Source organism: Hipposideros armiger, unplaced genomic scaffold (genome assembly GCF_001890085.2).
Source record: "Hipposideros armiger isolate ML-2016 unplaced genomic scaffold, ASM189008v1 scaffold_252, whole genome shotgun sequence".
NCBI lineage: Eukaryota > Metazoa > Chordata > Mammalia > Chiroptera > Hipposideridae > Hipposideros > Hipposideros armiger.
In genome coordinates this window covers 1,927,959-1,953,237 of record NW_017731602.1, presented here as the reverse complement: position 1 = coordinate 1,953,237, position 25,279 = coordinate 1,927,959, and positions in this window count along the sequence as shown.

Genomic DNA, 25,279 nt, shown 5'->3' with positions numbered 1-25,279 from the left:
GAAGGAAGGAAGGAAGGGAGAAAGGAAGGGAAGGAGGAAGGAAGAAAGGAAGGAAGAAAGAAACAAAGAGAGAGAGAGAAAAGATGGAAAAAGAAAGCTCCAACCTCTTTCAAAATCTTCCATGATGATCAAATCCTCTAAGAAATGATAATGGCCAATTCTATATCAAATTTCAGAATAACTGATATAGTATCAAGTATATGCAAAAACACACAAAAATGGTGAACATTAAAATAGTGATGTTTGATACAGAGAATTCTTTGCCTTTGCATGTTTACATTATTTGCTTTGATAGTAGATGCTTTTGTTAGTTGTTGAAGTGATTGACAACCTCATGCTGTTCTATTTAATTGCCTTTTCTGCAATGCAAGGTTCTGTGTTTAGAAGACGCTGTTTCATAAATAAATCCAAAGTGTGTGTGTGCGTGTGTGTGTGTGTGAGTGTGTGTGTGTGTGTGTGTGTGTGTCGTACTACAGAGGTTTCATTTCTCAAGCCAATCCTGTAACTATTCAGCTACAGCTGTCGCCATATTTATCTGTATTTACATTAGTGTTCATTCTCATCCTTCATGTTTTTTGCCTTTTCTATGTTTAAAGAGATTAATGGATCTCCTTAAGAGTAAAAGCCTTTTTATACAGCTCTTTATGTTTGAGGAAAGAGTGGAGATATTGGACATATGTTTTAGCAAAACATGTACAACATTTAAACTTTCAAGTCCTAAACAATTATTCCTCACAATACTATTTCTAAGACTATTTCTAAAACCTGTAAGTATTTTGCATCTGCCTGAATTTATATTCTAGCTTTTGCATTTGTTCTCTCAATTAATAAAGTCCAAGTAGTAATTTTTTCCAGTTAACAAAATATAATATAAAAATACTACTGTTAAAGGGTTTATCACATGATGATTTCAAAAAGAATCTCTCATTGAGAGTTTGGTCAATACTGTGGTAGACAATATATGTAGCTCAATATTAAGATCTTTAGCAATTTTTTTTTAAATTGACCTAAAAATTAAGTCCAAGCAATTCTTAAAAGTAAGTTATTACTATTATGATGTCTTATTATACTTATTACACTTTTCTTCAGGATATATTTCAAAACAGTTATTTTAATTTTTTAAAAATTACTCACTATTGGTTATTTGTAATAGGCCAAATGATTTTCAACACATTTAATAACAAATTCTGCAGGGAATCTACACACATGGTATAAATATTATGGTGACTCTTCCCCAACCCTGTGTTATGAGCTTAAGCCAAAGAGACACTACACTGATTTTAGAAAGAAAGAGATAGAGAAATGAAACTCAGACTAGTGATTTCATCTGGTCTGAGAAAGAAAAGCTGGCTCAAGTGTGGTTGTTTCAATTGTTAAATGAGGCAGGGTGAAGTAGAGAAAATGCTTAAATTTAGATCCCGACACTACCATTTGTACCTGTGTAATTCTGCGAATCTCTTAACCACTCTGAGTTGTTTCTTCATCTGTAAAATGGAAATACACAATATCTACTATATAAGAGAAAGCCAACACTGGGTGACTTGGAAGGGAAAAAGTCAACAGAAAAATATATAGCCCTCACCCCTCACTTTTTGAATCTCCCCTTCATTAGCTAAACCCAACCTGAATCCAGAGGGCAGGGAGCCCATGGATGCAATGCAAAAAGCAAGTCTCCAGGGCAGAGGCAGGGTAAAGAATGGTGAAGAATAGATTATGAAAGATAAATGGAAAATATTGATATATGAAAGAAGTCCCCTAAAATAAAGAATCCAGAAAGAATAATATTTTGATAATATAGTCAGAGCAAGATTATGGAGGAAGTAACACATAGATGGAGCTCTAAAGAATGAGAAGGTGCCAACAACATAAAGAGATAGACGAGTGAATTCTAAGCAGAAAGAATAGGATTGGCAATGGCTCCAAGGCAGGAAAGAGCTCTTTGTACTATGTGATTTTAAAAAAACCCATGTGACTTCATAAGTCAAGGTAAGGAATCTAGACCTAATTAATTGTGCAATGGGTTTTAAATAGGAGAGTGACATTTGGAAGGATCCTTCTGGATGCTGTTTTGAATTGAACAACAAGAGGGGGGGGAGAGACAGGGAGGGAGGGAGGGAGAGAGAGAGAGAGAGAGAGAGAGAGAGAGAGAGAGAGAGAAATGTTTTTAAAGAACAAAGCATAAAATAGATTAGATGTCACAAGGCAAAATCAAATAATTAAGTACTAAATGAGTCATACAGACCACAAAGCTTATAAGTGTTCAGAGAGGACAATGCCTTTCAACTTCAGTTAGTAATGAAGGTTTATGGAAGACAGGGTAAGCTGGACCTTAACGGGTAATATGGAGTTGGAACAAGTGGAGAGTAAAAAAGATCCAATTCCAGAATAGGAAGACATGGAAGTCACTTAGTATTTGGGGAAAGAATGAAGGAGGTATTTTTTTTTTTGAGAGAGGAGCAAAGCAAGATGGGATTGGACCCAAGAAAGGGGAGAATATCCATATTTCTAGGGATTATTTAATTAATTTTCTGCTCATCCCAGATAAGTTTTTAATTCTTAACCAGGTCTTTCAATAAATTTGGTGAGAATCTCAGGTACCTTGGACACTAAAGAGATACTTTTGGATTTGCCCCCTCAAATCATATCACATAACCAAGCTATCAGCTACTGATCCAGTTTATTATGCAAGGCTGATTCTGATTAATAATTCCTCTAGGCTTGCCAAGCCAATGACATAAGTATTGCTTACATTATCTGCTATTTCAGAGTATCCACATCATTGCTATCTTGGTGCAGAAAATTGAGAAAGAACTATATATTGATTTGTTCTCACTATTTTTCAAACTAGGAAATCTGTTAAAATTGATGATGGAAAATTAGTTGTCTTTTTATTGACCTAAAATAAGACTATCAAAAGCTATTATTTAAGACATAAAAGCTTCAACCTCATTTTTGCACTGTCCATGTATATTTCATATTGAACATTTGGTTATATTTTTCCCTAGAAAATGGCATAGAATTTTCAAATCGTTTCAGTTTTTAATTTTAGAATGCATATTTTCTTAATGTAAGGGATGTAATTGGCAATATACTTAATTCTATAAATAATTTTAATCTATTTATTCAATATACACAGAGGGTGGCAAAAAATCTGTACACATTTTAACAAAGGAAAAAACTGTATTAAAATTATAATACTCAAAAGATGAATACAAATCACATTTGACTCCTGCAATTACAAGAGGTGCTCAAAGTGGTTACCATCAGTGTCCAGATGCTTCTGATTACAGTGAACTACTGCTTGAGCAATGTTGATCAAAGTGTCTACTTATATACGTTTTTTGGCACCTCTGGTATATATATCAATTAATGATATATTATATATTCATGTGTGGAGCTGAAGAGGCACAATGCTTAAAACATTTGCTCAAGTTCACATAACAAGGACAAAACTAAAATTTGAATTGAGAAATGACTGAGGAAAATCACTTTCTCACATCCTTTATTTGCAATACTTTGAACCTCCCTCTGAGGGCATCAGAGTCATTAACAAAACTCACAGCAATCTCAGTTCCCCTATGAGGAAAGTGAAAAGTTGTACAAATGTTAGTATTTCACAGTAAGGCTAGTAATGGCCAAGTGAAATCAGGTAAAGATAAAGCATACCAGGAATCTCTACCAAGACTCGTGTTGCAAAGTGGTATCACTTATGGAGCCCAAATACTCCTCAGAGTTTGTAATAGTATTGTCTCTGTGATTAATTATTTCATAGCTATCTCTCTCAATAGTCTGTAAGAAAATGAATGATTAAATATCAGTAATTCAAATTTATTCATTGTAGAAATGCTTTGGGCTTCCTTTCTATGCCCATCTCAAACCCACACTTTGTTCAAAACTGTGCTAAATTTCTACATACTCCATGTAGGATTCCTCACCATAGAGACCATTATTTATCTCCCTTTGCTTACCACACAGCATGTTATTTTGGGGCACTGTTTTTCCCTAGTGAGTGCAGTTTTAGGGGAATATATCCTATCTTACCTCTAAGAGATAGAAGGAGTATTGGCTCCTCATGACAAAACTTTCATCTTACCACCACATTACAGCTTTATTGAAGTTTGGCCAACTGGATCCTCTTTACTGGGACTTTGAACCTTGAGCAGAGTCGTACAAGAGCAGAATACAAAACAGAAGAAAAAACTAGGAGTTTTTTTAAAGGACCACCTCAGAAGCATACATAGGAATTCAATCAATACCTGCTAAATTAATTTTCCATGAGAAGAGTATATAATAAAATAATCATCAAGTAAGAAAACTACTCATTGGATTACACTTACCTAATAAGATCTGAAAACATCAAAATGCAGACTATTCACTAATCACGACATCTATAAAATGAAGCCCCATTCATGTTGAAATTCTACCATTTTTTGCTAAACACTAGGCTGAAGACTTTTATCTCATTGTTAAAATCCATTAATAAGAACAACAGGAGAGAGGAATGTGGAATTAATAGTCAAAGGAAAGTGAAGTAATAAAATGGAGTTCGTCATGCCCCATGGCCTTTTCTGGAATATTTTAGTGCATTCCTTTGATAAGCAAATACCAAGATCACATTGCATTCATAACACACTAGGAACTTGCACAAATAGGGATTGATTTCATTTTTTATTATTCAAAAATTCTAAATGATTCTCTCAGAGTGCTTGTGAAAAGCATAGTTTGTGGGATTTGGAAAGTTCGTTGTGTTGTCAATGATTTTCAGAAATAAAAGAATACACAAAATGCAGAAAGCAGTGTATAGGGATATAAATAAAAAATAGAAGTAATAACAATACTGCCTACTGATATAGAATTTTACTATTTAAAAGCACTTTAATGATTGTGGCTTGAATATTTATATTATATGAAAGGAATTAGAATGACTATGGAAGAAGTAAATAAATGGTCTTTAAATACCACTCATATATACAACATTTAGAGACAAAACATTTTCAGAAAACAATACTTTATTCACTATATATATATATATATAATACATAATATATCATAGATAATATTTACTATATATAGAAAACTTTTTTAAATAAGTTTGGCATAAGAATGTACTTCATTTTTATCCAAAGTAAGTAAATGTTAGCTTTTTATATACAAAGGATGATAGGAATAATGTTAAAATATTACTTTTCACAGTACTGCTTAAAGCATTTGGCTTTCCTAAATAATTCATGTAATTTTACTTCTGTTAATACCCACTTGTATAACTGTGCATGATGAAAGTTAAGAAGTGTCCCATTAGGAGGGGATGAAAGGCTGGCAAAATTTGAAAAACTATAAACAGAAGCGATGGTTATAGTCTCCCTTTCACATAAAAAATCATAAAGTATTTCCTGTTTTGTCCCATATCTCAGTTGGAACATACTCTCATAGAAGGAACATGAATAGATTAAAATCTAACTTTTTTTTTTCTTTAAGAAAACATAAGCATAATCACTTTTGATTTCTTTTAAGTAGTTCAATAAACAATGAGCACTATTTTAAAACTACAGGCATTCCATGGGAATCTCTCTGGAAAGAAATAACTTATATTGAATGTCATTTTATGAATTAAGTTTATGAAAAGCTATAATCTTTTTGCAATATAGAGTGTAGTAAACACTAATTCATACACGTCCCTTTTCATCCAGTGTACACAGGAGACCCAAATTATGTCTGTTGAAAATGACCTAAGGTGATTTGTGTGTGTGTGTGTGTGTGTGTGTGTGTGTGTGTGTGAAACAGGATATGGTAAAATTTCAAATACTTGTCAAGAGTTTCCTAAATTTACAAATGATCTGCTTGATGCTGGCTGCACTGGTAGGTCTTAGTTTTGTCCTTTATAGGCTCTTCAGATCATTTTCCATACAAAGAGCGTTCTACAAAATAGATAAAAAAGTGTGCAAGGACAGGGAGAGAAGAGTAAGCAGGAGGTGACTCAAACCAAGTTCTTCTCTTGAAGACTAGAGAACTTTTACTGAGATCTAAGAGGTCCTACTTAGAAATAAAGGAATAAAATACTAAGGATATAATAACATAGCCTAGATGGTGTGAAGTTAGGGAGGAGGTAATGGGAAATCATGAAGGGCTAGCTACACGTACACTTCCATACAGTCCAGAACCAAATATGCTGAAAATATATTGATACATATTGAGAATTGGTAACTTCATCTTAAAAACAAAAAGGCCTGCACATTTGTTTTGAGGCCATGTAGAAAGAGGACCAGGAAGTGTGTATCATATTCTGGAGGTGAGTGGGGAGGAATTCCAGAAGATCTAAATGTGTTGAGGAAGCGGAAGAAAAGAAAAATGCATGATGATCTTTGTGATCTTCCAGAAGAAATAATAAAGAGAAAGAGAGGAAAAGGTCCAGAGTGAAATAATATTCCTTTATCAATAGTATTTATTAACATGTATTTTATTCTCTGCCTTTCTAGAATTCTAGGTTTCATAATAAATAAGTATATGGACAATAAGCCACTAATAATTTCATGTTGGAATAGTATTTTGATTTTTTTTATGGCACACATTTGTACATCAGCTTATTTGATATTCATATCCATCGACCACATTTTATGAGTCAGAAAAATGAGGCTTAGAAATACTAGTTTTATAGACCTGTTAGTTGGAGAAGCGAAGTCTAAAACCTGAGTTTCTAATTCTTTATTTTGCTTTAAATGGAATGAATGTGCTTGGATATAACTTTTTTCCTCTGAGTAGAGAAGAACAAGAATGATTTTGAAAAGCAATACTAAATCTAAAATATTGCAGTCAATCTATATTACATTATGGATATTTTAGCATGAATAATTATTGGCTACCTTGTTGAGAGACCTGCTTTTGCTCACCTGATTTAACTAAATCCTTAAAAAATAATATTGATATTTATTTTGGTTTTCTTGAAGAAGAGGGTGTAGGTATTTATGCAGCCTCTCTGTCTCTCTCTCTCTTTCCCTCTCTCTCTCTCTCTCTCTCTCTCTCTCTCTCTCTCCCCCTCCCTCCCTCTCTCTTCTCCCCACCTCCTCCATCTTCCTAGCCACTCGGCATCATATTGCTCTCCCTTGGCTTCCTCCTTGCTGCCTACTTCGAACTCTCCAAAAGCCCCACTTTTCATATATGTGACTCTCTCTGCCTCTCATATATATATTCAGAAATTATACCTGATCCTCTATTTTTATCTCTCTTAGCTCTGGGAGCATCTCTCCAGAACTCTGGTGGGTAAAAGCCCCCGTCTTTTTTTATATATTTATCACTAAGCTTCTTTCCACTTTTGTCTAATCCTCAAATATCCTATTTTAAGGTGAAGTACATCCTTCTTAGGGGCAGGCATATAATGCACAATGGTTCTTCTTTTCTGAAAATGGTTTCCTGATTCATGACTGTAAAACCAGGCTCTTCCTCTGGAATGCAGATTATTGATTCAGGATAGGTGACTGATTTAAGGGTAGGTGATCCAAGCTGGTAGAATAAGCTTCTCTTTCCCAGAAACTTGAAACTTAAAATCTAGAGACACAGACTGAGATGTCCCAGAGCTCAAGTGAGCAGACATGAAATGAGAATAGTCACATTGAACTCCTGCTGCTGAGCTCCCCAGAGCCTCTCTGCTTCCTTCGCTCTGGGGTCTTGGTTCAGCTCATCCTGGGATTCAGTGAAATAAATCCCCTAACAAGAGTTAGTTTTTGTTACTGGTTATAATTATTTTCCAAAAGGATCTAGACCAGGAGATGGCTGGTTAATTGAAACAGCTCTTCAAGTGGGAAATCATAAAGATGATGGATACTTCAAACCCTTTATTTTAACTTAAACTATAAAAACATATGCATATTTTCCTATTATTTTTATATCTGCTAATTGAACTTTCCACTGTTATTCTTTTACACACCACAGCCAAAATACAATAATAACCACGATTTCCAGTTTAATCTTCTTCAAAGTGAAATAGGGGTTTTAAAGCTGATTGTAAAGCAATCTGGGTACATAATCCTTCCAAATTTTAAAGGTATTCTCTGATTTATTGTTGTCTTACCTACACATGATTCCTGACCAATGTGTTTTAATCATTTGCCCTTACCCAAGTATTTGCCCTTACCATTCTCAAGTATTTCACTTAGTTTCAGTGCCCATAACTCTCTCTCTCTCTCTTTTACACTAATTCATCAGGAAACAGATATTAAATTGAATTATGTAATTATAATACTACAATAGGCATAAACATATATGGAAAGAAACATAGCTTACTCTTATTAAGTACCAAGCCCACTGGTAGAAGAAAATGTGAACAAACATGATAGCAAATAACTACTTAGCACTTGCATTTTGTATGCTGTGGGTATTAGTGCATTTTAGAGGGGAAATAGAGGGCATCCATGAATCTAAAAAACTGGTTAAGTGGAGGGAGATAAAATGAGCATCCATTGAACTTAAAACCAAAAGAGGCCTGGCTATTTTAAGTAGGACATTCAGTACCAGGTCAAAGGAAAAGCTTTAAGTAGATGAAAATACTGCATATTCAACCTTTTTCAAATTTTACATATGTTAATAGTTTCATACTAAAAACATAGCATGGCTCATTGAAGTAAATCACAAGCTGGCATTTGGGCTTAATATTTACACTTATCCAAGCTGAACACATCTTAACAGAAAAAATAACTACATTTGTCAGCCACCAAACAACTGCATACTTTATCCCCTTCATTAAATTCAGGTAGAAAAAAGAGTTTTAAGAAATTTTTAGATCCTCTGGAAAAATATGTAGTGATGATCTTTATAATGAAACACTACACTTTTCAACATTAATTATTATCTATTTCTTATTCTTACAATGACTGAAAATAGTTTTAATATATGGATATTAAGAATTACAAAATGAGATTTTTAATTTATATATATATATATATATATATACATATATATATTGTGACCAGTAATACTGGACACTATAGCTATTAGTGGTATTGTGTTTCTGACTTAGATTTATTGAGGCCCCTAAGTTTGATATCTAAATTACACTAGAAAGTGAAATATACTTTTAATTGACTGTGCTAGAGGATATAATAAAGAACATGGAACTGCCACTTGAAAATTGATCAGACAACATTCATATCTTAAGTTGTGAATTTCTAAATTCTATGGTCATCAATATATATTCATTAGTCTCCATAAAGAGAAGAATCAATTAGTAATTATGGACTATTTGTGAAGCCTACACAGTACTGTTCATCATAAAGTCACCCTTACCCCCTTACCCTCTGGTAACCACTAAAGTATTGTAAGGGGGGAGGAGGTGGTAGAAGAGGGTAAATGGGGTCAAATATATGGTGATGGAAGGAGAACTGACTCTGGGTTGTGAACACACAATGTGATATATGGATGATGTATTACAGAATTGTACATTTGAAACCTATGTAATTTTACTAACCAGTGCCACCCCAATAAACTTTAATTAAAAAATCCAAAATATAATATGGAGTAGCATATTAGCAAATAGAATCACCCCGAATTTCTTGATTGGACCAGCCCTGCAGAGAATGGCATTGCAAAATCACACCCCAGTTCAGGATCTCTTGTGTTCATTTTCTTAGTATCAACTGTGTGGAACTGTGAATGAAAGAAGGAGTCATCAGTACTAAGTTCCTACTCGGCAAGCCAACTGTCATCAAAGCCAAGCCCACTACCACCAAGGACTTTTGAGCTAAGAGTGTGAAGAAGACCAACAGAGACAGATACTAAAAAACCATGGAAAGGGGAGCTAAAGCTGTTGATCACAAGTGGTGAGGGTGCTGCGAGGCACCACCAGAGGCAATGTGGAAAAGCTGTCATTTTCTGGGTAGCAACAGGAGTGCATGCTGGCATGTAGCAATCAGAATGATGTGGCTTGTGCTAGAGAAATAATGTCACACTACCCAAGAGTGAACACACAAGTGGGACTGCAAACAGCAAAAGGACCCCCACAGCAGCTCCTAGGCTAGGAAAGGACTAAGTCATTCATACTGTGCCTGTGGAACTCTCTGTAGGGCTCCATTGATCTTGTGGTCTGCACTCATGCATGTAACTTAAAATACTTTCAACTCTGTCATCTGTAAATATAAGCAAAGATTGCTCCTTCTCCCTGTTGTTAGGAAGGATGGTGACAATGACTACATAGGCTATGCAGGTAGGTGCAAGTTGGGGCAGTAATTAAGCATTGTCTTTTATATCTCCCTCCTTTGCCCCATGAGACATTTGAGGAAATGAAATGTGAAACCTTCCTTTTAGAATGTATTAGGATAAAGGAGGAGGTGGTATCTTAATCTGATCATGTCTTTATACATACAAAATAAATATTTAGTGGATATCTCAAAAGACACACTCATTAATTCCCACCCTAAAACATAAGATGCCTATTTTTGAATTACAGTGCTTTATGGGTACTTCTCTCATAATACTTTTCTTACTCTATTTTGAAATATAGTAATTTGATCATCTACTAATTCATACAAAACTATCATGTGCCGATCACTGCACTAGGTGTTGTCTTGTTAACGAACAAGACAGAAAATGTTCCTGCCTTCATAGAGTCACAGCTCAGGATGACAGGGATTTTAAAAATTAAACAAAGTATTGTAAAAGTCACAATTCAGATAAGTGTTAATGAAGAAATGCCAGTAACCTAGACTGTAGTTTCCTTGTCTAGCCTGACTTATGGAGTCTATGTATGTCCAACATCAATGAAAACTATGCTTTGCACAGAGCAGATGCTTCATATAAAGGACTTGATTAAACTGAGGTAATGAGTGTATGAAAATTTTTTGTAAGATTGTAAGAACAACGTGATTTGTGAACATTTAGAAGTAACGTCTTTTCCCTCCCATCATTATATTTGCTTTTCATTCCTTAAATAAATAGCATTTGAATGTTTTCAAAAAAAATATTTCTAAGAGATACAGACTATTTTTAATGTGCTAGATTTTCAGATTTGAACTATATTTTTGGAAATGTAGGGCAAACATTTGACGTAGTTCACTGTAATATTTGAACCTGATTCAGAGGCCCCACTCTTTCTAATGTATAGGCTAAAATCCTATCCTGTTTCCCTCATTTCAGGTGAATGCATTTTCAATGAGGTGCTTATCAACCTGCATTGGTTACTTAAAACTCTCAAATATACAGCTGAACAGAGAAGTTGACTGCAGAGAGAAAAATGAAGTTATCTATTAAAAAGCCCTGACATCCATAAGATTCCACAGGCCTGAAAGAGTGAGCAACGTACCTATAAGGCTCAGTTACTTTTAGGGAAATAGATTATCAAATGTAAGCTGAGGATTGTGTTCCTGTGCCTTCCTGAGCCTTGCCTGAGCTCACTGGTACTTCCAGCCCTCATGGTGAGTTGCTACAGCCAGAGTTAATGCCTAGCACAGCAAGGGACTTGGAACTCTGTCCCACCCCTAAAGACGGTATTGGTCAGTCCCCATGCAACAAAGATTGCAAAATATTTGGAGTATCATCTACGGAGAAATCTGAAAATGTTGTCCATAAACCCAATCCTAGAAACCCTGAAGAATAATATATGTCTATAGTATAGGTTACCTTAGTAAGTAACACAGGTTTACACATCCATCATTCTGTAACAACTCCCTTCCAATTGTGTTTTGTATTTTCTTGTTGCTTATGACCATCAGAGATAGATGATCTCTGGCAAAACTAAGGGTCAGAAAGAAGTGGTGAATGGCTTGCTAATAAACATTTCAATCTGCATTTAAACCTGTAATTGTCCCCATTTACTCTTCATAAAGTTGTGTTATTCAATCCACTCTCTTCTAGAATACTAGGACAGAAAAATATATTGCTCTTAAACCCTGAAGTTTTAACATTTCAGTGAAAAGAAACAAATATTACCCAACTAATGTTGATACAATGTAGAAGCTAAATACAAAAGCAGAAGTATAAATACATGGTCATGAAGGCACAAAGGATAAACAAGGCAGAGGGGGCAATTTGGAGGTAGACAGATAAGTCCAGAATCAGTGGACACTGGTGTCCAGTATCTGAACTCTGCAGGCTGTGATAACAGAATGAAGTGATGAGGACTAAAAGCACTGAAAAGACAGAATCAAGAAGATGAAGTATTCTGTTGAATACAGGTGGGGGCAGCAATGAGATGGAGCCAACCATGGCATGACTTCTGCAGCAGATGCAAAGTTCATCCACTAGATGTATCTAAACTTTGTAAAGCTGTATCTGCAGGGATTATTTATTTAGTTTAGGTTTGGGACATTATCTTTATGAGATTCCAGATGCTTTGGCACATTTTATCTTCAGAATTTAACAGAAAATTCTATCCTTGCCTAGGGTGGCATTTGCTGCTACAAATCATGACATGCTGGGTTTTAGTTGCAGCTGTAAACTGAAATATGTCTCCTTTTAACGTCTACTCAGTGGTCCCAGTTCTGCCCTCAGGCACTAACACAGATTAAACTGAATCCCTCTTCTGTGTAGCAGCCCTTGAACTGTCATTATGGGTCCCCCTTTCCTTCAGTTCCTCAGGTTCTCAGTTCCTTAAGCTATCCGTGTGGATAAGGACTCCACTCCCTATGCCATCCTGGTCGTTTTCCTCTATACATACTCAAGTTTGTCATCTCTCTCCTAAGAGAGGAAACCTGCCCAGGACACAAGTTTCAAGAGTGCCATGACTGGTAAGAGTAGACAGGAACTGCTGTTTCCTCATCCTGTGCATTCTATAAAGACATCCTTTACTTGCTAGCAGCCTTTTTAAGCAGGTCCTCATACTGTTGATGCCTCCTGAGTTTACAGTGTACCTACACTTGCAGACATTCATCGCATGGACTTTGTGAATCATCTGTTCCCACGCAACCCCTTCTTATTTAACTTCAGAGTCAAACTATGTGACCTACTAGGGCAGCAACAAATATGTCTATCACATTTCATGGGGAAAAGGAGAATTTATTATTGGCATTATAAAAACAACCAGCATCCATTTAGCTCTTGTATGTGCCAAATAATGTTTATATTTTCATGAATTACATCCTTTCAAAAATTAAACTATGACTTTTATCATAAAAATATGAACAAACAGAAAGACATCAAACAGTATAAAAGGACATAATATGAAAAGTAAATCTTACCCTTACCTTATCACAGATTTCCATATTTTATATATCCCAATTTTTTTCTGTGCATATATATTATATATCATGTTTCTATACAACATGTATAATACTCTGATCTTAGATATTTTAATCTAACTAGTTCTTGGTAATTATTTTGTAACTTCACATACAAGGGTCATCTAAATCTTTCTAATAGCTACATGTATTTTATTATGTGAATGTACCATAATTTACATCTCCTTTAATTCCAAGAACAATCCTATGCATTGGATCCTATTATCTTCATTAAACATACAGAAAAATGAGGTTTAGAGAAATGAATACCTTGCCTAATGCGACATATTTGAACAATAGTAACTCAGTAAGGGTTCATGTGCATTTTCTGTATGACTAGTGTTTATCCATGTAAGCTATTACTGACAACTCTAGAAAAATAATTTTTGTGAGTGGATTTCATAATACTTCACAAACAGATTTTTTAAGTGCATAATGGGTCTTCCTTTATATTTTGCAATTGGTACAGTAAGATTTAAAATGTGGCTCACACATTTTATTATGACCAGAAATGTTGAAATAGCTCAGGTTTCCATGACCTAGTAATAGTACAGCCTCTGGAATCCATGGATAGCAACAGTAATTTACCAGATTCTAATTTCAGTATGAAATAATATAGTCCATATTCATGAATACTGTTAATTTTTGTACAATTTCAAATTTTTATTGTGTTTTTATTTATTTTTAACAGAAATTTTTACGGCAACCAGAAATGTCTCGTCATGTATTAAAAATTTGTGTTTTATTTACTGAGTTTTCAATATTTTTATTTACCCTATTTCAGAAAGCCACGGTTGGTCCTATCTCCTGGACTCAGATGCCATTACTGTCTCTTGAATAAAGTTGCTAATTGCATGCAGAAAATATTAAAACATGATTATGATGCTGCTAAAAGAATAAACATGTCAAGTGTCAACAAAATATTGTAAGTCTGCTGTGTTTCAAATTGAGTCAAAATAGATTGCTTAAGTTTGTTCTTTTTAGTGCCTGTTTGAGAAAGTGAAAAAGATACACCTGTTATATTAACACATTCACTGAGCATCAAGGCTGTTCATCTTTACAATAAATAAATTAAGATTTTTGGGTCCTCTTGCAATTCTCAGTTCAATCTGACTGACTCTGACACCTCTGTAATCAAATGTATCCACATGATATTGTAAGCCACATTATAGTACATTAATAGCTTGTAAAGTGAAATTGATGCAGCATGATGGAATGTATTCCTGAAGCAGTGACAAACTTATCAATGATAGATGCACTAATGGATATGTTGAATTGCAATAAATATAAATGCAGAATAGCAATTGCAGAGCATTAAAAATGTCATCTTGTGAGTTTAGGTATTTATGAGGCTGAGCCAGCTGGAAACACGAGTGATGTGTTCCTATGAGCCACGGCAACTCTGAGGTTCCAAGGAAAGCAGAGGCCCTTTCATCAAATAGGTCAGACCGCCAGCAAATTGTTGTCACAGCTGTGCTGTTGTCAATTAGGCCTCCAATGACTCAGCCCTTTGTTTTTTCCTGCTTGCACATCTCACCCCACCTTTTCCCTGGGCTTGGGTGCTTCACTCCTGCAACCTTTCTAGCACATTTCCCCTTGGTGACTCTCCTCGCATGTTTTGATTTATCTCCCAGGCATTGATCTAAAACTCAGAGAACTGACATCACGGGAGGACCTCAGCTACTTCAAGAGGCACTGCTATTCCTTCTGGGCTACTTTGGCATGTTGAACCCAACAGGCCAAACAGAAATGCTCTGCACTTTTACACATTCACCTCTGATGTGTCTAGTGCACCTGAACCCTAAAGACTTGCTTTATGTCAGCAAAATCCCACAGAACAGCAGGGTTCAGGGTGCAGTGGAGGACAGGAACAACTCACATGGCTTTTTTTATCAGGCTCAAGCAAGAACCGGAGCATCAGGACCAAGTCACAGACATGTTATGTGTTATAGGCAGAAAGGGTGTGGACCCAAAGTATATTTTCAACAGCTAGTGATTAGTTATGGAATTTTTGAAACATGATGATGTGGTAGATTAAGACTTAGCAACATTTTTTAGTATGTGCCAATCTCAATCTCAGGTTTGATAATGGGGTGTTGTTACAGTTACCCAAATATGCTCCCTTCATTTCTTAGGCTTTCATCTGCATCCAAAGTTTTCATAAATTGGTGTAGATTTGTTGTCAGCATATTAAAGTAAACTACTCAATGCTTTTTGGAATCAGATGTTACAATGCACTCTTGATGTTAATAGATTTTCAAACTGAAGTTATTTTAGAAGATTACTGAATTTGCCAATATATAAATAAATATTTGGTAATTACAACTTAGTTTATAATTATAAATTCAGTTTTTCTTTCATTTTTTTCTGAAAATACGTTTGTTTTCTTGTCATTGATTCTGCTTATCATCACAAAACCATGATAATTAAACTCTGTATGAAACTTCAGTGGCATTCCTCTGTCATTGTTATTCAGCAAAGGTAAACAACATAAATACTGAAACTAAAGAGAAAAGCAATAGCAATATGCAACACAACAAAATTAAAACAACATGACAAATTTAGTCTAAACATGATATTCCTCATCTAATAGCTTAGACATATCAAATAAAAAGTAAAGGAACCTTATAAACTTGACCGTCCAATGTACTTCCTGTAGGTTACTTAATCAACTGTGAAATATGAAATATGTAGAAACCATGTCAGCCTTAAAATCAAATGTCAATATAATGCTAAAACTCATGAAAACTTGTATCCATTATTTTTATTTTTTAATAGCTAAAAACAAAACAAAACAAAAAAAAATCAAGGCTATTTTATACCAAATTAATAAATGGAAGGAAAATGTTACAGAAAATTGAGAATTATTGGAATTCCCCATTATTAATAGTTCTCAAACTTAGTTAAACAACTTTTAATTAAACATCAGTTATAATCCAAGCAACTCTTCAAAACTCTGGGGATGAAAAAGTTATCCACTGAGTAAATATTACTTGGATAATATTTTTTTATTAATCTTTTATTGTCAGCCAAGGGACATAAATGGAACTAGCAAGATCCTATGCTCACAAGATCTTATAGTACATCAAGGTAAAGGGGAGGATAAAATACACATTTTTTAAAAAAGGTAAACAATAAAAATACTTCATATTTGTTATTGTACCTTGCTGGGAGAATTAAGTGTTGTACTTAGAACTCCATTGGCAAAGAACAACTGGAATCTAGTGCCTGAATTCTCATAGACTCCAACCTATGTGCCTTTCTCATTTGCTGAACTTAATCTGTATCCTTTCACTATAATAAAATGTCATCATAAGTATAAGAGCTTTTCAGAATCCTGAGAGTCCATCTAGCAAATCACTGAAACGAAGGGTAGGTAGTCTTAGGGACACTGACCCAGATGTTTACTGGGCATTAAAGAAGATATGTTTTATAGGTTGTTGGCTAAGCAAGTTGAGAGTTATAGGAGGAATCAAAACTGATAATAATGACTTGAGTCATTGGCATATGAATGATAGACTACCATGTGGGAGGGTCACCTAGGAAATGTCCCTGGGAATATCACTAGAGAGCGTCTGATGTAAAAAAAAAAGTGAATTGGATTGAGTTGTAGCTTTCAGGAGCTCACATTATTAACAGGAGCCCATAAGGACATAGAAGCCACTACTTATAAACAAAGAAACCCAGAGGGAGCAACAATAAAATGCAGCAGAGAAAGGCATCCCATAGGAGGGGCTCACTGGTCCAGGACCCTGAAGGATGAATAATATTTTCCTATTCATTTGTAAAAGGACCCACATACAAAGAGGAAAAATGACTCATAATTTATTTAGTTTCATGAAACTAATATATTTAGTGATTTAGCATTTGAGGGAGGCACTTAAAATACTCTGATAGGCAGAATAATGGCTCCCCAATTGTTCACATCCTAATTCCAGGAATCTGTGACTATGGAAAGGGGTCTTTGCAGATATGATTAAGGATATGGACCTTGGGATGGGATTATCCTGGTTAATACAGGCAGACCCAATGTAATTACATGAGTTTTTAAAAATGGAAAGGATTGTGGTCAGAGGGAGAGATGTGATAATGGAAGTAAAGGCAAAAAGATGCTAAGTTGTTGACTTTGAACATGGAGGAAGAAATACAGAAGTCAAGGAGTGCACCTAGAAGAAAACATAGGCAGTAAACTCTCAGATATTGCCTTCAGTAATATTTTCACTGATATATTTCATCGAGCAAGGGAAACAAAAGAAAAAATAAACAAATGGGACGACATTAAACTAAAAAGTTTTTGCACAGCAAAGGAAACCATCAACAACAACAAAAAAAGACATCCTGAATGGGAGAATATATTTGCCAGTGATACATCTGATAAGGGGTTAATATCAAAAATCTAAAAAAAAAAGAAGAAAACAAAACAAAACTTATACAACTCAGCACACACACACAAAAAATCCCATTAAAAAAAAATGGGCAGAGAACCTGAATAGACATTTCTCCAAAGAAGACACACAGATGACCAATAGATATATGAAAAGATGCTCAATGTCACCAACCATAAAAATGCAAAAAAAAAACAAACCCCACAATGGGATATTACCTCACAGCTGTCAAAATGACTATCATCAATGAATAAGCAAACAACAAGTGTTGGCAAGGATGTGGAGAAAAGGGAACCTTTATGCACTCTTGGTTGGATTGCAAATTGACAGCCACTAAGGAAAACAACATGAAAGTTCCTCAAAAAATTAAAAATAGAACTACCTATTAACCAGTGTTTCTGCTCTTGGGTATTCATCCAAAGAAATCCAAAATATTAATTTGAAAAGATATGTATACACCGCTACGTTCACTCCAGCACTATTTACAATCGCCAAGATAAAGAAACAACTGAATTGCTGCTCATCAATAGATGACTGGATAAAGAAATTATGGTATATATGCACAACGGAATATTACCCTGCCATAAAAAAAATGAAATCTTACCATTTGCAACAATATGGGTGGACCTGGAGGGTATTATGATAAGTGAAATAAGTCAAACTGAGAAAGACAAATACATATTATCTCACTTATATGTAGAATCTAAAGAACAGAATAAATGAACAAACAAAACAGAAACAGACTCATAGTTACAGAGAATAAACTGATAGTTACTAGTTACTAGATTCAAGGGAGCTTGGGGAGCTGACTGAAAAGGTAAAGGGATTAAGGAATACAAATTGGTAGTTACAAAATAGTAATGGGGATGTAAAGTATAGTATGGGGAATATAGTCAATAATATTGCAAAAACTTTGTATAGTGTCAGGTAGGCACTAGACTTATCGGAGGATCACTTCATAAATTATTTAAATGTCTAGCACTATGCTGTACACCTGAAACTAATATAAAAATATTGAATGTCAACTATAATTAAAAAAAGTAGTCATAGGGATATAAAGTACAGCATAAGGAATATAGTCAATAATATTGTAATAACTATGTACAGTGTCCGATGGGTAGTAGACTTATTGAGGTTATCACTTTATGAGGTATATAAATGCATAATAACTATGTTGTTTTGTACACCTGAAACAAATTAAAAAAAAAAAAAAGAAGTACAGGCGACCTCTTAAAGTTGAAGAAAAGTAGGAAATGAATTCTTTCTCAGGGCCTCCAGAAGGTTGGCAGCCTTAAAAGACCTTGAAGTTAGGCCAGTGAGATCCATGTCAGATTTCTGATCTATAGAACCCCACAATAAATTTGTGGGGTTTTTAAGTTATAATTTATTATAATAGCAATAAAAAACAATACTAATTAAAAAACAAATTGATGATATTTGGGTTTTCAATTTTGTCTATGCATTTAAAATAGTCTTCTTTTAAATAAAATTCCAAGGAAATGACATTAAAATTTTCATTTTAGTTGAGATCTTCAAAAATACAAGAAACTTGACAAGAAAAACTACTTTATAATCCTTGAGCTCTTGCTATAACATAGGATGCTTATTTTTTAGAAAATCAGATGTCTTAGGAAGACAAATCCTTGTTTTCTGGTCCTTTACTGACCAAAATATAAAAATACCCAGAAGGTTGCAGCACCAGGAGTTCAATAAATGCTTAAGGATGACTTTAGGCAATTTTCTTCTAATTGCTACCACGCAAATCACAGTCAACTGTAGAAGTCAAAAGGCCAAAGAGAAGAGATTTTATAAACCTACCCGAAATCAACCTCACTAGCCTGCCTTTTATCTATTTTACATATTAGATGTCTATGGAACACTGCACTTAAACAAAAGGTCTGTTGCTGCTTTAAAAAGTTGGAAAACCAGTAGCCTGAGTCATTTCAGTTCTGAACAACTCATTAGACCCCTGGTCGTGTATTCTGAATAAAAATGGTGGTAAATGATGCCATCATACTACTTACCCAGCTATAAAATTTATCAAATTGGGACTCCCTTTCATGGTACTTAACTGTGAGCTCCACACAAGATAAGAAAATGTCTTCGTTACCCCCAATGTCCACTGCAGTGTTAAATGATGGAATTCACTACTTCCCAAGTATGTTGAACAGACTACTGGTATCATGAGAAGTTCCAAACCAAGGAAATTTCATTAGGCATGTAAATTTAGGAAAACTGTATCTAAGAGAATTACAATGTTTTTTAAAGCACTGTGATAAAGATAGCTATTTCACTTTATTCAATATTTCCTAAAGCTCCATGGTCACCAAGTTCTTAGAATCGGGGGGGTGGAGAGCCTGGTGGGAGGGTATTCCATGGAGCTGGTGTTCCCACAGAACACATATTCAGAAATGCTTTGTTAAGCTTAAGAAAATATTTTTAAACACTGGTTGGTATTCTTAAAGATAGTTTTACTCTAATTATGCTATTTTTCTTTAAAGGAGCTAGTCCTTTATTATAAAGAAGTCACTGCCATGCTATGTCTCTGTCTCTCCATAAATTGTGTGTGTGTGTGTCTGTGTGTACGTATGTGAGTGTGTTGTTTTTTTCTTCAGTGGTTGTCTGTCAGCCTTAGTCACTGTCTTATACTTGTTTCTGCTTTTTCTCTTGAATTGCCTTGGGTCTTCAGCCACTAAGGGAACTGACTCTACTACTCTAAAGGCCAGTTCTCAGCCTTAAGGACACCTAGAAGGATAAACAGCCTTAAGGACATCTAGATAGGTTAACTTGGGAATACAGAAACCCAATTCAGAAAAAACATGTCAGGATGCTCTGAGCATATTGGTTCTCTAAAGAAGAGGAAATCCTTAACTTTGTTTTTCTCTTGGTGGACTTCTGTACCCAGCTAAGACAGAAAGCTTCTCTCTTTTAGCCACATACTTGAATACATCATCAAAATTTTCATTAAGTGTATAACGGGAGCTATAGCCTTCATGTTCTTTGAATACAGTTCTGCTCCTTGAAAAGAATTTGCAGTCTGCTGAATTCCTTGTTTGAAATTCTGATAAGTAAATCTCTGTTAACTGAGTGATAGTATTGCTGCCTTTTATATATCCCTATATTTTAATGAAGTCATTAAATTCATTTTTAAAAGATGAAGCCAGATATCAACCCTGACCTTGAGTGTTTCATTAACAGCCACTTTTCATATAACAGAAAACATAACTTTGAATGACAATTTTGGTTAATTTATTTTCCTGAAAACAAACAAACAAACAAATAAGTTAAACTCTATGTCTATGTAACTCAGTTCCTTCATCTGTGAAATAAGGGAATTTGCTTAGAATGCTGCTAAGGTCCCTTACATTGCTAACATTTGTGGCTAATATAATATAAACTATTATATAAATGTGGACTTCCACTGTTTTCATTGTTAGTGATAATAATAATAAAGTAATTCCATGCAGACGTGTACCACAATATTATACTGCATATAACTTTGTATAACTCAGACAATGGTAAGGTTTTTATCTCGGCAATTTTGTAAAGAAGGACAACAAGGAAACTGCTATTGAAACAAAAAAGAAAATAGAAATTTAATTATATACATAGATGAATTTGTCAAATGATTCAGTTTCCAACTTTAATTAATTGTTAGAACTTCTCAACTTCATAAAACAGTTTCAAAATTAGTACTTTATTTTATTAGGCATTTAAATAATTTCCTTAGGCATTGTTGACTTGTGTTCCATGGAACTAAGTGGAATTTCATGTTCCTCCATTACACTGTGGTCCTGTATAACATTAGAGGCAGGCTTTAAAAGGTGACAGTTTGAGAGGTCCCAAAATAGGACTTAAAGACTCCTTCCTGTGAGTTCCTTCCATGAAAAAACATTTCAGAGAAACCCAATGGCTTGAGGACGGTCTCTCCATTATGTTCTGATACTAGTTCATCTTTCTTCTTAAAAATGAAGATCTACACAGTTTCTCCAAGTTGTCTGCATATACCAGGTAGTGCAATTCTGTTTAGTATTCACAAAGATTAAGTATCTACTCTGTGCCAAGGATTATGCCAGATCCTGGAACTACAAAGAAGTAATTAGGGACTTCACCAGGTAGGTAGATTCATTTACAAAATAAGTATAATTTGAATTTAAAATATTGGTACATAGATCTTCAGTCAATATTTTTCAAAGAAAAAATAAAAATAAAAAATAGTCCTTGGCACCTGAGTACATCATAAAGAATAAAGAACAGAAGGAAACCTAAATACATACTGTATTTCCCCCTGTATAAGACGCTCCCATGTATAAGACGTACCTTAAATTTGGGGCCCAAAATCTGAAAAAAATGTATTACATAAAGTTATTGAACTCAAGCTTTATTCATCATAAAATTCATACAACTCATCACTGTCAAAACTCCCAACCATTAGCTTGTCCTCATCTGTGTGATGACGAATCACCCAATTGCCCTTTGCTCTTCAATCCATATCTTCAATTCCCTCTCTAAATCTGGCCATTTGCTGACTTGCCTCTCATGGCTTTCTTCTGCTGTGGCATTTTCAGTAGGGTTTCTTCTTCCTATAGCCAATCTTGGGTTGTTTTCTCAGTTGGGGGAGGACCAAACTTACATTCAGCAGCACCATTTCCATTCACTTTTGCAAAATGGATCACTTTTAACTTGAATTCAGCACTGTACAAAAATCTTTTCTGAGCCATTTCTGGGCAGAACGTGGCAAAACGTAACCTACCGTAATATATCGGTAACAAGTGCGAAACAATGAGCGCAAAAACAACAAGCACGAAAAAGTGGTAAATGCCAAGTAAAAAAATCTACAACCACTGTATAAGATGCACCCAATTTTTAGACCCCAAATTTTTTGAAAAAGGGTGCATCCTATACATGGGGAAATACAGTACATCACTTTATTCTAACTCATTATTACTCTGGCATTACCCATTGGAATACCACTTAAATTTGAGGTTGTGATATTTTCATCCCAAACCAGGTTATGCCACAGTTGTTTTTCATATTGAGAAAGAAAATTCCTGGAAACTGCACAGCTGCCTGATAAGTTTAGTGGTAGACCCATGCAACTCACTGGTCTTGGTTTACGGTATTGTGCTGAGGATATAGAACCATGAAAGAAAGGCCCCAAGCAGGGTCATGTCCATACAGGTGGCAAGAGAAAGCAGGGGCCAGTGAGCTGAAGCTAGCAGCAGAACGAGCAGGGGAGCAGTAAGTACATGCCTGTAATGAGATGTTTTCCTTCTCCTGCTGTTCTAGTTATTAACAGCAAGAACAGAAATCTCTAACAAGTGCTAGAGCAATGGACAGGAAAGAACCTAGGGATATAGGCTCTTGCTGTAATTTGAAAACAGTGTTTTGCAAAGTACAGAGAATTCACGATCTGAGCTTCTAGAAGCAGCTCACTATTGGTGGGAGAGAAACGGGGATCATACCTCAGTCTTCTACATGTGCTTATTCAAAAATATGCATTTCATTAGTTTTAAAAGATTTGATGATAGTGCTGTACTATAAATGCATTTTATTTGAGGTGACAGTCTCCAGACCCCTTCATCCAACCAAGAACTTCATTATTTCTGGCAAGGATCCCAGATAGGATCTCCATAACTCAAAAACTTACGTATTACTTTTGTTCAGAACCAAACATTGCCAGAAATGCTAGAAATGAACATACACCCAAATCAATCTTAGGAACAACAATGGATATAGCAGATAAGAATCTAATTTCCAATTTCAAATAGACTTAACATTCAGAGATGTATCAATATATGCAGAGGTCATACTCTCACCACAAACATGATGTAATATTTGTAAATATTTAGTAGAATTTGTCTACTTTTTTATTACGCAGGAATCATTTGTCTTTTTCTACATATAAAATTAATGTTTCATATTTTTAAAAAACTACAAACCATATTTAATGAAAACCCAAGAGCACAGTAAATAATGTGCATTTCAGTCCTTGCTAATTTAAACAAACTTTTAAAATATTGAAGTACAAATAAAATCAATGTACTCAAAATCTTGAATATTAATACAGATACTTCCTATTGCTATCACTTGACTTTTGTTAACCTTAAATTCACATTGGTGAGATAATATTTAAGTTTCATTTTTTCAAATTATTTTGAAGCTAAAGGGAGAAGTTATGTGCCATGTAATGAACTGTAAGCCCTCTGAGGGCAGGAACCATGCCCATTCATTATCTCATGCCTAGCCCAATGATGCCTTCCACCTGAACATTGCTCACTAAACAGTAGTTGAATGAACAAGTGAATGGAAGAATGAGTGAAATAATGAAATAACAAGAATTTAAACAATACCCTGATAATTCAGGCACAATTGTTGCAGAAGGAAGATTCAAAAGAATGGGTTATTAAAATTAATTTTCCACTATAATTGAATTCATGAGATAACATGACTTAAATTCACCAGATAATTTCTCTCAAATTACAGACACAATAATCTGATATGGGCCCAGTGCCAGCGTGAACACTGGATCACTGTGATCATTTAGAATTAGCACTATTTTATTTGACTTTGTATTCTTTCCCAGCAGATAAGTTTATTTCTTACCTCTGTTGAGAATGTATATTTGTCTGCTCATCTCAATTTCTCTAAGTAACCAATGCGTTAAACAAAATGTCTCTATTTTGATCCAGACAAAATAAAATTGAATTAAACTATATTTAGTTCTGATTTCTGATTAACAATTTCTTGTCAGTATTATAGGTTTAAAAAAATTGCTAAATTAACATGAGATGAACCTGCTTATGTTATTTTCTTGACATTGAAAGACACAGCTCTCTTTCTGACTTAAAAAATCTGAAAAAATGCATAATGTTTATTTCATAGTCTAGATAATAAACCTGTGATATTTTTATTCTAACTTTACAATCAACATTTTTGTCTCTTAAAATGGAAAGAAAAATCAAAGGAAATGGGGAACAATTACTGTTATAATAAAATCATAATATAGTACAAAGGACAGGGAATGAACTAAAATCTATTTAGAATCTTAAAAATTAAAATATCTTTTCTTGACATAATTTTAGAAACTTCATGAAATATTTGTGCTTATTATAAACCCTTGTGACTTTCATGGTAGTATGATTTTTAGTTATTTCACAACATAGGATGAACTTAATTCTCTAGAGGCAAATACTCATGAGTCCATCTTGATTTCTTTTTATCCAGCATTTACTCAGAAGAAATCAGTGAAAATAGCATATTAGTATAACATTTCATATGAAAAAATGTCTTGGGTATTTTCACAAACTCCAAAGATTCAAGTTTTCTAAAAACAATTAAAAAAAAAAACATTCCCACTTTGGTTCAATGATTTTTTATCACCTTCTACAGTTTGACTCAGAAATTTAACATTCATTTTTGTATTAGTATCCTTAGTATGTAAAGTTCCATAAATTACTGTCTTTGAGTTATGGAAATTTTCAAGAATTCAATGCAACAAAGTTTAACTTACCTTAAAAGAGATTTGTTTTCATGAACTCTTTTTAATACAATCTCAGTTCTCTGGTCAAAAGCAATACAAAGGCATCCCTCTCTTCTCTTCCTCTTCTCTGAGACCCAGTGAGTTGATGGTTCCCTCTCTGTCTGTGAAAACACAGCAGAAGACTCTCAGAGTTTGTCCTCACTCCTGATGCCACA